The sequence below is a fragment of the Phalaenopsis equestris genome, unplaced genomic scaffold (genome assembly GCF_001263595.1).
Source record: "Phalaenopsis equestris unplaced genomic scaffold, ASM126359v1 Scaffold000376, whole genome shotgun sequence".
In the NCBI taxonomy this organism is placed as follows: Eukaryota; Viridiplantae; Streptophyta; class Magnoliopsida; order Asparagales; family Orchidaceae; genus Phalaenopsis; species Phalaenopsis equestris.
The window spans coordinates 510,496-521,445 of record NW_018164818.1 but is presented as its reverse complement, the minus strand read 5'-3'; positions in this window follow the sequence as shown (position 1 = coordinate 521,445).

The following is a 10,950-nucleotide window of genomic DNA, read 5'->3' as shown; positions in this document are numbered from 1 at the left end:
GAAAGTTTGTTGTTCAATAGTGCATATTGCGTATTCTCCCTGTGGGTTCGATATTCAGGTCTTAATCAAAAAATTCTATATTACTTGATAACGATACGTATACTTGTGTAGTATCCCAATATAAATATATATAAATTAAAAAGTTAAATTCTTATTTTTCTTCAGGATCAAGTTTTTTGTTTTGTTGCAAAAGGAATAATAAGTAAAAAATACTATCATAACTATTGTTATACTGTGCATAAACATTAGGTACGGGATCAAGTTTTTGACGCCGTTGTCATGGATTAAAATCTTCAAGTAGTGGTATCAACTTCATAAATCCTTACATATACAAAATATCGGGATCACGACTCAAGCATGTGATAAAGATCATGCAAGATGCCTTGCAAGACATATATCATAAGAGGTGTTGTGTCTGGTTATACGACGTCACTGAAGATAATCACATGCAAATGACAAGCACATACAAGGTATAATACACTATACAAGCAAGAAAATAGACACTAATGCACATGTGAAACATACACTATGCAAGTGATCGAGTCAACCGAGTTGAGGCGGTCGGTCAACCTAGTCGGGGTGGCCAGTCAGACCAGAGTTATCAGTCTACTAAGGTGGCAAGTTGGACTAAAGTGGTCGATCAATAGGGCAGGGGCATCCTATCAAACCAAAGTGCTATGTATATCGGGCTGGGATGGCCGGTTGAGGCAGGGTGCTATGTCGACTTAGGTGGAGTGGTCGGTCGAGGCAATGTGCAAGTGCAGCATGCTTCAAGCAAGACAAAGATTGTGTCACAATACATCATAATTGGTCATGCTGGATAACAAGCCATACTCATGCTAACGCCCTCGTTTGGGCACCTAGGGTTTATCACATGGTATGTGGGATAACTTCCTCTTACTTTGGAGAGGCATGTTGGGAGTTTTACCTTCAAATCTCTAAAAAGGAAAGTCTCCATGAAGTTGTGAAATGAGCTAGCTACAAAGCTTTTAACATTTCACAACTCCTCATGATTATTCAAAGTGAGATAGTCACAAAGCTTTCCTCACTTCGCAAAATCCAAACATAACAACCCCTCCAAGGAAAGTTGGGAGTGTCAAAGTAAGAGGAAATTGGGATTCCGACCTATTAGGATTTAGGTCTAACTTTTGTAACTAGAAATCACTCGGCTCTGCAAAGGATTTAAGCACGCACATGATTTCTAACCCAGCTTCCTCTAGGAAATTAATGGCCAATCAGAGGGCATGTGATCGTGTCGACTAAAATTGGCTTGGACAGGCTCATCAGAATCTTCTTCCATTAAGGCTTTCCCTTATCTTTTTGTTAACGCCCCTGGGGCATCTTTGGGTTTCCCGGCCTACATCAACTCTTCAATTAAACTTTGGAGGTGTCCACACTCTTTTGTATCATAGTTGTGGTCTTTCTAGAACTTGTAGAACTTATTAGTGTTCCAAAAAATGTTATGGTTCTCATTGGTGGAGCCTTCTTGAAGTATTCCTTGTCTTATATAGCATCCACCAAGTGCACCATCAAAACTCTCAGTAGAGTAGCTTTTGGTTCCTCTTTTTTCTTCAGACGATGGGTTGTTTGATCGACCACTCCTCCTCTTCAGTATTTTATGTTAGCCTCTCAATCATTATGAGATGGCAAACTGTCTTCACATTGAGGGCTTGGGTCGTCTTTTGGCCTCCACCCATCATACTGCACAACCTTCTTTTATAAACAGCGGTTGGATTGTTTAGCTTCATGGTAGAACGAGCGAACATACTCCTCTATCGCAATATGTTGATTGTCTAACTTCAAGAGTTCGACCAATCAGGTTGTTATAAAACTAGCACGTATTTGAATCGTTCTCTTCTTAGCCCTTGGAAAATGGTGGTTTGTGCTACTCTAGGTTCCAGATCCCGCAATTCCAACATTTCTTTCTGGAACTAAGTGACATGCAACTGAAGGTTCTCATTCAGCTAATGTTTGATGGCCATAGAGCTTATAAGTTTTACGAGGCTTCTGAGCACTAGCAAACTCAGCCATGAACACCTTCTTGAATTCATCAAAGGAGGTGAAAACGCATATAGAGACGCATTAAGCCATTTGAGGACCAAATACCTCATCGAGTATAAATTAGCTGACACTTCAGAGTGCTATAGATTTTGAGAAGGCAGACGACCACTCAAAGGAAGCTGTATGGTTGGCTGGATCGCTTCACCCCCTATATGATTACAAAGGAAGAAGTTTGAACTTCTATGGTGGCTCAACATCAGAGAACTACCAGCGGAATGTATTCTATAGTGGGTATAGACTCCATTTGTTCAAATCGTAGTCTCATCAATAGTGTGGACCTAACACTATTCTGGTACTTGGAGTCTTTTATCCTTTCTATCCCCTTTGCAACTTAGATGCCTTAGAGTTCAGGTTCTTCTTCTCAAGGGTTTTATTCTTGAGAAGTTTGTGCTCTTCCCTCAAGTAATGTGTGGGTCAATTCCACAATCTGACCTTCCATTTGATCTCTATGTTTCTAGATTTAGTGTTACATAAAGTTCCTCATGTACTCCATGTGGTGGTATCTCTCATATGAGTTCCTTATCTGTAGCATGCTTTTTTTTTTTGTGGCATGATTCCATGCTTGCCATACTTTTTAGGATGTTGAATCCAAATATGTTTCGCGAATCACACTTAGGGTATAGAGCTTAAGATGGACGAGTGAAATCAAGAGAGGGAGAAATATGAATATTAAGAGAGAGAAAGCATTGTAACAAAAGATTCTTGAAATGGTAAATTCAGTAGTTATTCATTATAGAAATGACTCCTCATTTTTAGATTTCATGGGTATAAAGTGTAAAATTACAAGTTTATCTCTGTTTCAAAGGGATGTTACAAGTTATTATGACACTTTTTCACATTTGTAACTAACTTTAACACTCTTTGATATTTATAACTGAAAGTAGCATTGTTTGTATTCATAATTGTTTAAATAGGGGCATTTAATGACCTAATGCTCTTGTCATTTGATCGTTTAGTAGCCTTTGGTTGGCCAACAGACATCTGGTTTGCTGAAAGGTTGTCGATCGACCCTCTCAATTGAATTTTGAGTAGATGCTCTCATGTCGTTAGGATGGACTTAAACCATGAGGTAGAGGGTGCATCACTGTAATCTAAAAGACAGCTCTCTTTGGACAAGGGGTCATCTCAGATGATCAGAAAGGTGTTCCATGGGTTGTCCTTTGGTCAACTTTGTGAGAGGTTCCAAAATCGGCTCAAGGAGCTAATAATGAACAATTATCATTCAGTTTGGTTGTCATATATCTCTTCATTCGGTTGTGCTTATGTTTGGTTAGCTCAAAATTCTGACCAAAGGAAACAACGCTTGGTATTTCTGTCTTTTGACTATCCTGATACACTGTCTTTTGGTGTTTATAAGCTAAATATGTTCCTCATGACTCTTGCAGACATATTTTTTAATATAATTACAACAACGTTTCTCTATAATTTCATGATTAATATGTGTTAAACTCACTTCAATCTGACTTATTATTATCTTTAGTGTTTATTTGCAAGGTTTAAAATTAGATTCCCACATAAAATAAATATTACTATAAAAAGTACTAGTAAATCTCATAATGAAGAACAAAGATTTTCAAAATTAATTTTTACATAGCTTTTAAGAGATTACTATGTCAATAGACTTATTACTTGATAAGAAAATATTTATTATCATTACATTTCTTTTTGAAGTTTTGATAATCATATAAATGAACAAACATCACTATTAATGTGTTATTTAGGTTCATGAGATGGTAAAGATGATTTGCATGTGCACTTGAGGGTTACTAAGCATATAATTCAAACTAATTAAAACAAATTATTGAAGGACAGAGTAAGAAGAGTTCAACCAAACAAAATACAAGCATCCTAAGAGTTTTGTGTTAGAGATGCAACCTAAAGCTAATATTATACTTGTTTAAATACTTGAGAGTATTAAGTTGTTTTAGTCCTACATTAGATATTTTTAAAATAAATTAATATAAGAATATTAAGAAGTTGGTCTAGACGCTTTGGCTTAAAACTTTTAAGTTTAAAAAATAATTGAAAATTTATGAGTCATACATTTCTTTAGTCTCTCTTTGATTCACACATTTAAGTAGTACACATAGTTATTTGTCATTCCAATGAGACTTGAAAGGTTTTCATAAGAGTCAAGTGATTTTAATGTGCATGCAACTCTCATATAGCACATGTTCGACTAGCTTAGTAGCTCATGCTCAATTCGTTCGTTAAGCAAGAGGCTCATGTATGAACAAATTTTTTGAGCTCAATTTATAACAACTAGAATTGAACAAAATCTTGCTTGATTGTACCTGACGCTCTTTTTTAGCTTGAATTAAATAAATAATATTTTAATATTTTAGTAATATTTTTAAAAGGTTTGTTTAAGAAACTCTAAAAATTTATTATTTCTTAACTCATACAAAATAATTTCTAGTTGAGTATTAAACGAAACAAACAAACGAAGTAGAATCAAACCAAACACAAACATGACGAGATCCCTAAGTTACATGTCTGCTATTCACAAGTAATTTCAAACACAAGTCTATTTTCAATAAAAAAAATTCAAACTACTTGAACACGAACAAGTAATGGGCTCGCTCAAGCACGATTTGTTTACACCCGTAGTAACTCTCAGAGGGGTTAAAATTGTGCATGAAATTTTGAATAAGCCGAAAAAAATCTTATTTTACAAAGAATGACCGTCCATTTGGAAAGCTCACACATCATGACGAGATTCCTAAGCTACATGTAACTATTGGCTTTAGTTTAATTAACCTCAACATTAGATTTAAATTTGAGAGTAGAAAATAAATTGGCTTCACCATCCATCAATGATTAATATAAACCCAAGTTTAAGCTAACTAAGCACCTTAATAGCTGTCATGTCTTAACTCTTAGTTAATAAAATAATAATCCCTTATTAAAATTCCTCAAACGTTAACAACTATTTTATTACATTTTAGTCATTTTCATGATGTAATTTGCAAATTTAATACTGCAACCTTCCAGAGAATAGGGCTGTCAAAAAAGCTCGTCGTTCGTAAACAGTTCGTGTTCGATTCGTCAATCAATTCATATTCGATTCGTTCGATAAGTAAATGAGACAAACGTGAACAATTTTTTTTCGTTCGGTTAGTTAAACGAACCAAACACGAACAATGATGCGTTCATTCGTGCTCGAATCGTTATTGTTCGAAATATAAAATAATTTAAACTAATTATACATAAACAAATTATGATATTTTAAAAAATTAAATTTTATAAATTATAATATATTATATATATTAATATTAGGGATGTCAAACTGGCTCCATTCGCGAACAGTTCGTGTTCGGCTCATTCGTTAAAAAACGAACAGTGACTTCACGAACAATTTCGAACACGAGCTTATTTCAAACAAATTAAATTTCAAACGAATCGAACAAGAAACAAGCTCTGTTCGTTCGTGTTCGGTTCATTTACACCCCTACCAGAGAATACAAGTAATTTTTGAAGAAAGAGTGCCTCGAGTCAGTCAACGTGGACATTCATGCCTTGAAATTTGGCTGTCCTCAGTTTCCTCCCACTTTCTTGGAGATTAATTAATAATATTTCCTACAATTATTTACAAATTGCAGCTCCAACCCGAAGAGTATATGCCGTCAAATTGAACTTATTCCCACATGCGAACGAATTGTATAAAACAACAAAATTACTAATTTAAATGCTATTGGATGTGACTAATTATTCATTTTTATTATATTGCATGTAGTTTATTTTCTTTGTTACCACATATGTTTTATGTATTCACATTACAAAAATTTTACATATTTCTGACAGTTAAAAGCCATCAACATGCAATAGCAAAGTGAAATTAATCACTCCCTAAACAATCCACCTTTAAGTAAATCTAACCATTAACAATAGCTGGAATCCACAAAGCTAAAGTAGAGACATCAAAAACAGAACATAGCAAGTAACATCACTACTATAGTTGTTGGTATAGCTCCCTATGTTTAAGACATCTCTGTTAAAAACAGCAATTTTTTTACTCATAAACAAACTAGTCTATCTCTACAATAAAATTTCATTCAAATTTCAGGTGAAGCTCCCTCCTTTCACACAAATCTCAATTCTGTAGCTGCTTTGAATCTTCTGAAATCTTAGAAGAGAAAGCTTCCAGAAAAGCTTAAAGATCTTGGTAGCCTTACAATTCCATGTGCAATAGTAGATAGATTTTATGGGAAAGCTTTATGTGATTTAGGTGCAAGCATTAACCTTATGTCATTATCAATATTTAGAAGATTAGGATTAAGAGAAATAACCCCTACTAATGGAACTTTGCAGTTAGCAGATCGTTGGATAACATATTGCATGTAGTTTATTTTCTTTGTTACCACATATGTTTTATGTATTCACATTACAAAAATTTTACATATTTCTGACAGTTTAAAGCCATCAACATGTATTATAGAATCTTCAGGTCATATACTTTTGACGGATTATCGACTGTTTAAAGGACGTGGCTAAATTGTTCGTCTATTAGGTGCACTGACCATACATAACACACAAATTTTTTGTATTATCGAAGGCTATTATACGGGCCTCCAACCACTCTTTGGAACGATGGTTGTTGGAGGGGGATGCTCCGTTATCATGAACATTGTGCCTTGTGGTCATGTAGTAAACTGTGTAAGTACTTTAGTTGTGGGATTGAAACTTTCCCACATACGACGCCAAATTGATGCGTACTAGAAAATTCGTGGCGGTAGAGTAATGGAATATCGTCTTAGCGTTGCACGAGAAATCAACACACACTCAAGTGAAAGGGAATCAACTATTGATGACACAAAAAGTTTTTACGTGAAAAACCCGTAAAGGTAAAAAACCACGTTTCTTCCCACTTTCTTGGAGATTAATTAATAATATTTCCTACAATTATTTACAAATTGCAGCTCCAACCCGAAGAGTATATGCCGTCAAATTGAACTTATTCCCACATGCGAACGAATTGTATAAAACAACAAAATTACTAATTTAAATGCTATTGGATGTGACTAATTATTCATTTTTATTATATTGCATGTAGTTTATTTTCTTTGTTACCACATATGTTTTATGTATTCACATTACAAAAATTTTACATATTTCTGACAGTTAAAAGCCATCAACATGTATTATAGAATCTACAGGTCATATATTTTCGACGGATTATCGACTGTTTAAGGACGTGGCTAAATTGTTCGTCTATTAGGTGCACTGACCATACATAGCACACAAATTTTTTGTATTATCGAAGGCTATTATACGGGCCTCCAACCACCTCTACCGTGTGTAACAATTCGAGTACCATCTCCTTAAGGTCAGTTGCGTCAGAGGGGATTCAAACCCCCGACTTAAGAGGTCTTGTACTGTGGATGTCAACCAACAGGTCGGGATATGTAATACACACACATAGAAATAGATACGTAAATCTCTTATTCTATTATTATTTTACTTGCAAGAAATGAAGTAATCGTAGATGCATACCCTCCAAGTTATAATATATAAAATGTACGTTTAAAAGTTGTGTACTTAATAAATTTACTAGAGAACAGTTTTTTTAAAAGAAAATTCTATGATTGTAATTTATAAATATATTTAAAAAGCAAAAATTATTTTTTATAAAAAAAATATAATCACAATAGTAAATATAACATGAAAAGATTAATTCATAGCGAAATTTAATGTTAATTCTAATCAAAGTTGAGTCAATTCATAGCACACAATTCTTTTGTATTTTTTCTAGTTCCCAATTTATTACCATAGGTGCTTCGGTGAGGGAAAGAGAAAAAGAGAAAAAAAGAAACATATTTTAAAAAATAATATCTTCAATCATGTTCTAGCATTGCCCTTACGGGATCCCTTTTTTGGGACTGAAATAATAATAATAATAATAATAATATATATCAAGAATGCGCCAGCATGTGTTTCGAGGAGATCCAACGAACTAGAGTCATAAATGAACGTATAAGGTTGGCCGCCTAGGAGACCAAAAAACCATTTATTCGAACGGATGCAACCCCCTAAACTGAGGTTAGAGGGCAACAGAGTGTAAGTCACCTGAACAAAGTAATATGACCAATTGAACCAACAGAGACGTCAATCAACCTATCACCACAACATAATTCAAGAGAAGAATTTATTATCGGCAACAGTCTCATGAACACCCCTGAGATTTCATATCATGGGTAAGGAATCACCAATAACATAACCCAAAAGGATTCCAGAAGACCCCCTTGTCAAAGAATAAGTCATCTATCGGATTACTGTGATTCACCCTCTGTCAGATAGCTTAGTATTGTTCTGTTGATTGGATCTCCTCATCCAAGGATCAATAATCAACAGTTAAACTAAAATAGTCGATTGATAAAGTCGAGTTGATTGTGTCAAGTCTTGTTGTTCGATGACCATCAAAGGCCAATCAGGTGGCTTGGATGGGTGGAATGAATAATAAGGGAAATAACTTTTCTTTTCGGTGTAGCCCGCCATTCTCTGATTTGCCCCGACAGACTCACAATCAAAAGAGAAGGCAGGAAAGGTATGCAAGAAAAGTCTGATGGGATGAAAGCAATCCATACAAGAGCTATGAATGAGGAGTTTTCAATGGAGAAGAAAGGCACCAGAGACAAAGGTCTAGAGGACAAAATTTGGAATTTGGTGGAAGAATATGATTATATAATGGGCAATGATTTCCTCAACGCCATGTGGCATATTCATGGACGGGTGGAAGAGCAGCCAACCATATCGTGGGATGTGGGATCACATGCCACTGATGTCAATGGGGCAGATGGAAGCAAATAGGAATCTTGAGAAAACTAATTTATATGGTGGTTGAGGTGCCCATATAGGGAATTGAAGTAGATTTTAGGTCCTTACAACATTTAAGATTTGTTTTTTATAAAATTTATTTAGGTTCTCAAGTCGATCAGTTGAGCTGGTGTCAATCGACTATTTTGTCAAGATGTCGGTCGACATTCATTCTAGGAAGCCGGTCAACTTTAAGAAAGGCAACCAATCAGCCTTAGGGTGGCAGGTCGGTAGGGTTGCCAAAAAAGCTCGTTGTTCGCGAACAGTTCGGGTTCGATTCGTCAATGAGTTTGTGTTCGATTCGTTCGATAAGCAAACGAGACAAACATGAATAATTTTTTTTTGTTCAGCTAGTTAAATGAATCAAACACGAACAGTGATGCGTTCGTTCTTGTTCGAATCGTTATTGTACGAAATATGAAATAATTTAAAAAAAATAATTATTCATAAAAAATTTGATATTTTAAAATTAAATTTTATAATTTATAATATATAATAAAATAATAAAATAATATATTAATATACTATATTAATAATATACTAATATAGATATTATATATTTATATAATATAAGTTATATAATTAATATAATATATTATTTATAAATATTAATATTAGGGATGCAAACTGACACGTTGTTCACGAACAGCTCGTGTTCGACTCGTTCGTTAAGAACACAAACAGTGACTTCACGAACAATTTCAAACACGAGCTTATTTAAAACAAACTAAATTTCAAACGAACCGAACACGAACACAAGCTCTGTTCGTTCGTGTTCGGTTCATTTACACCCCTACTGGTCGGCCCACTTTTTCCTGGGTTTTGGAAATCCTTGAAGATTTTTAGGGGAGTTGTTGAGAGAGCTTCACTTGGTAGTGGTGAGACTGTTGGGGTACTAGACATTTGTTCGATCGTTGGCGTGAATATTTGTTTCTTGTTGGTTGGTCTCCAGCTTTCAGTTAGCTGGTTGTCGGTCGGCTGACGAAACTTTAAATTTATAATTACTTGTATTTTTTCATCAGAGAAATGTTCCTCGATTTGTCTCTTTTAATCTAGACTGTCATATTGTCTCGAGATTCATGCATATCATTTTTGGGGGTACACCACTCTTTCTCTACGTATTTATATATCTAATGCCAACATATTTTTTAACCTTTATACTACCTAAATCATTCAGACCACATTAAAAAATATCAAAATTTTAAAAGTGAAATACACATTTTCATACATAGGAAAAGTGTCATGAACTTAAAAATTGAACTTTAGGTTTTAGAGATGCAAATACATAGAAATTGACTGATATGCATGTAAATATTTCATTTTGTTATTGATATCTCAACATTTTCAAAAAAATGTGTATTCAACCTCTCAAGTCTCATACAATCATTGGGTGATTAGGCATATTTTTTTTTTATTTTTTTGGTAATTTACATACATACTTCTTAATTCATATGTATTTACACATCTAGTACCTAAACTTAATTTTCATGTGTATGCCATACTAACTATGCATGAAAAGAAGTATTTAATTTCATTAAAATTAAAATAGTGATATTATAGATGTAATATGAATGATTTTTGTGGGATAAATGCAAAAAGTAAGGTCTAGGGTGTGATATGTAAATACATAGAAATTGGGCCATATTTTTTTTGTATTTTATGTTTAGTAATTCATTATTATCTATATATATTGCAAGTTGAAACGGCTCTTTTTATTTTTTTGCAAAAAAGGTATATATATATATATATATATATATAATTTTTACCGCATTAATTAATTTACATGATAATTTTAAAAATTTTAGCAATTTTAAAATTTAAGATTTGAGATATATATGCTTTGAAATTTATCCCTTTATTTTTAAACTAATTATATTCTTCATATGCATGGACATTTAAATAAATAATTATTGTGACTTATTAGAAAATTTCATATATCAAAATAATAAAATAAAATTTTTTTTGACTATTAAGAACTTTGAGGGAATTTTACAAACTTACCAAACACATCTTATGTATTTACATATTTAACTTTTATTGTTTAATATTTACCTTTATAATACTTGGATGTCATAA